The sequence below is a fragment of the Salvia miltiorrhiza genome, chromosome 1, assembly GCF_028751815.1.
Source record: "Salvia miltiorrhiza cultivar Shanhuang (shh) chromosome 1, IMPLAD_Smil_shh, whole genome shotgun sequence".
Classification (NCBI taxonomy): domain Eukaryota; kingdom Viridiplantae; phylum Streptophyta; class Magnoliopsida; order Lamiales; family Lamiaceae; genus Salvia; species Salvia miltiorrhiza.
Window position 1 is genome coordinate 58,174,931 of NC_080387.1, and position 4,238 is coordinate 58,179,168.

General features: G+C 36.6%; 1 non-coding gene across 1 annotated transcript; it reads left to right on the forward strand.

Moving 5' to 3' along the window:
- Nucleotides 1-366: 366 nt before the first annotated feature.
- Nucleotides 367-473, forward strand: LOC131007356 (small nucleolar RNA R71). Its single transcript, XR_009096059.1, has one exon. It is a non-coding gene; the product is annotated as a small nucleolar RNA R71 (small nucleolar RNA).
- Nucleotides 474-4,238: the final 3,765 nt, after the last annotated feature.

Here is a 4,238-nt window from a genome sequence, read left to right on the forward strand (position 1 = left end):
TAGTTTGGTCTATTGAATTGGTACTGCTGCTGGACAAAATTAGCATCTTCAAACTGTGTTACATCGGATAAAATCGGTTGCTGAGGAATTTTAGCTAGCAATGCTTTTCTCTCCAACTCATACTGCTTTTGAAGAGCTTCATATTTCTCTTTAAAATTATCTCTCTCCTCATTCACAGCTGCAATTCTTCTCGTGGAACTTCTGTCATTCGGCCATTGATAACTGTTGGAGGCCATCTCTTCTATCACTCGATAAGCCTCCTTTGTATTTCTATGTAGAAGACATCCACCTGCAGTAGCATCCACCATACTTTTTGTCAGACCAGTCAAACCATTATAAAAGTGAATGATTTGCTGATCCTCTGTGAAACCATGTTGTGGGCATTTCCTGAGCAGCTCACGAAATCTTTCCCAGGCATCATGAATGGTCTCATATCCTAGTTGGGAAAAGTGAGAAATTTCTGCAATGATTTTCTGAGCTTTAGAAGCAGGAAAGTATTTTGCCAAGAAAGCTCTACACAAATCCTCCCATCCAGTAATAGCACCTCTGTCCAGACTCTTGAACCACTCCTTCGCTCTGTCCCTAAGAGAGAATCCAAACATCTTCATTCTGATGGCATCAGGTGGCACTCCATTCTGCTTAATGGTGTCGCAGATATCTAGGAACTGGGTAATGTGAGCATGCGGATTTTCAGAAGCCGCTCCACTAAACTGCTCAGCTTGCACCATGTTTATCAATCCCGGCTTCAGCTCGAATGTGTTGGCTTGCACAGTTGGTCCCCATTTGCCTACTTGAAATTGATCAACCCGAGGCTGATACATATGATTCAGTGGTGGCTCTGGTGGAGGAGCCCGGTTGCGCTCTCTTTCTTCATCTAGTTGCCTCTGAAGGTTTGTCACGACTTGCACAAGAGTTTGAAGGTCCATGTTATTCTCTGCCATTGCTAGCTTTTTCTTTTCGCGGTTGTCTCTTTTGTATTGCTTTTCGATTTCCAAGTTCAAAGGCACTAGATGTTCCTTTCCTTTGGATCTCGTGATCATACACGCCTGAGACAACAAACAAAAACAGAAATTTAAAAAAAACTAGAAAAATTAAAAAATAAACTTATAACACCTGAAATAAATGCTTAAGTCTAATTAGAAATATTAAAGTCAATTCTAAACAGTCCCCGGCAACGGCGCCAAAAAGTTGATCACTAATTTCTTAGCAACAAATATCGCAACTAACACGATGCAATTGTAGCAAATAATCAGTAACCGAGTATCGTATCCACAGGGACTATTATAACGAATCACTCTAAGTAATCCTAATTAAACTCTAGTAATATTCAGGCAAACGAAAGAATGAAGGTTTAATTAACTTAAACTAAAACGCAAATAGCAATAATTAAAAGATCGTAGGAAAAATCAAATATGAAAGACAACTGATCCTAGGGTAGTAAATTCATTAATTAAATCTACGCAATAAATCTATTAATCCTATGTACCAGTTTAATCCAGCTATGATGAGAGATCACTTAAGTAATCAATTACTCTCGCTAGAGCAGCAACGATCGTAGATTAGTAAATTATCTATCTCCGTTAGGTCTCAAGAAAATCTACTAACTCCCAAAAGTTCCTATGAATAGCTCCCTATGATCCACCTATCTCCGCTAGGTCTCAAGGTTAAAATCATATCATACATTCCTGAATCCGCTAAACAGTTATCTCCACTAGGTCTCAAACCGAATAGCTAAACATGCAAACTATTGATCAGATAATTCACAAGAAAATAAGCACCAGGAATTATGAATCATAAACTGGAAGGCGCAAAGGTATTAACAAACAAATCACATAAATTCAATCAACTATTTATAAACCCTAGAATCAGCTAAAGAAAATTAGCTAGACATAGCAAAATAAAACATAAACACAATTAAAAAGAAAGCAATTGTAAAAACTGAATTGTATAAAAACTGAATAAAAACTGAAGTAGCGACTTGAATCTTCAATCTTGATCCAAGCCTTGAAAACTAGAAAGCAATAAAATTCTAAAGCTAAAAACTAAAGTATGAATGCTAAGGTTTTCGGGTGTCTGCCGTCTGATGATCTGCCTTAGGTCAAAAGAGGACCTATTTATAAGCTTCAGATTTCCTTCAGATCACCATAGGAGTTGCCATGCAAAGTAGAATTCCAAAAGGAAATAGAATTCTAAAGGTAATAGAATCGTGTAAAACAAGGCAACTTTCCAGCTGGATGCACGCACTGAAAACGGACCACGCCAGAGAAATGAGTTTCGCCAGAGGAATGGTATCGCCAGCGGAATGGGTGATCTCTCTGCTATCGCCAGAGGAATGGGTGATTTCTCTGGCTTCTCGATTCCGCTGTAATGGACTTCTCTGAATATTGATTCCTCTGACTTTCACTTCTCTGACTTATTTCTCTGCTCTGTCGGATCCCTCTGACTTGGTTCCTCTGCTCTGACTTTTGAGCGCTGGACTCGACTCCTCTGGCCTAGACTCCTCTGACATTCGCGGATTTGGGCTTTGATTTCTCTGGTCTTCCAGAGCAATGATGATTTCGCTGCTCTACAGACCAAAACACCTAAAAATCGCGAAAATCATCCAAAATTGAATTCTTCCATCTCGAAAGCCTAAATCACCTGCAAAGCATAAAATACACCATAAACGCACCAATTTCCAGAAGATTAACTTAAGATATGCACAAACAAACCCCTTAAAAATCGTGTAAATTAAGCATAAATCAGAGGGACAAAATCATATATACCCATTTTGAAAGATAAAACTTAAAAAATACACACCTTTTATAAAACACATAAATATATTCATTTAGGATATTTTTACCTTTATGTCAAGCATTAGTGTATTTTACACTGATGTTCGACTTGTAATTGATAAAAGTCAAGCATTAGTGTATTTTCTAAGAATGCTCGACTACAAATGCTCGATTGCTTGACTTGCAATGGTTGAGCATGTCGAGTATTGGAGTATTTACCACTATTGCTCGACTCGCAGAAGTCGAGCATGTCGAACATTATTATATTTATCACAAATATGCTAATGCTCGACTAATGCATGCCGAGCATTAGTATATTTACCACTAGTGCTCGACATGCATTAGTCGAGCATGTCGAGCAAAGATTGCGATTTTAGCTTAAGGATTAAGTAAGGGTAATTTTGTCCTTTCAAGTTCAAAATGGGTAGTTTTTATACTCCCTCCGTCCCCCAAATATCTTTCTAAGGGAAGATGACACAAGTTTTAATAAAAGTTAGTTGTGTATTTGATAAGTGGATCCCACAAAAAGTGAAATTGTAAGAGTAACTCGACATGCATTAGTCGAGCATGTCGAGCAAAGATTGCGATTTTAGCTTAAGGATTAAGTAAGGGTAATTTTGTCCTTTCAAGTTCAAAATGGGTAGTTTTTATACTCCCTCCGTCCCCCAAATATCTTTCTAAGGGAAGATGACACAAGTTTTAATAAAAGTTAGTTGTGTATTTGATAAGTGGATCCCACAAAAAGTGAAATTGTAAGAGTAATAATTAATGAAATTGTTTGTTTTTTTTTTTTATCGGACAAAGTCATGTTAGATGTTAGTAATTAGTTCCCCATCCACTCCAAGAACCACCTTATCTCTCCATTCACCAAAATCCACCTTATATCTCCAATCTCCAATTCGCTCTCAAGAGTGATCGAATCCGGGTCACTTCACTTAAGTGAGGACCCGGTGGCCAGTGGGCTACGCCCCCTGATTTAATGAAATTGTTTGTAAAAATAGTTTATAAAAAGAGGAAGATGTTTGAGGAACGAAGGGAGTAATTTTTTTTTTATAGTGGATATTTTTTATTTTTTATCTTTGAAAATGGATAAAAACAATCACTAACCCATGTTTAAAGCATAGAAAAGTAAATGATTTTGATAAATGAGTTGGGCTGGCTTAACTTGTAAGGTTGATCTCTAAATAATAACATTGACCTAGAAGTTTTAAACATCTAAACAATCACATACTTTTATCATATGTACATGTCATTTCTTTTTCTCTTTCCCAGTTTTAGATGATCAAATTAAAAACTATAAAATATATAGTGGATCAATATATGAGTACAATTAAATAATATTTTAATAATTAAATCGATACCACATTATTGATTTTTTGTTACGCTTCATAAATTCGAAAATTATTTGTAGATCCATTTTGATTTGAACTCGTGACTTTTCAACATGATGAAAAGACCGAGCAA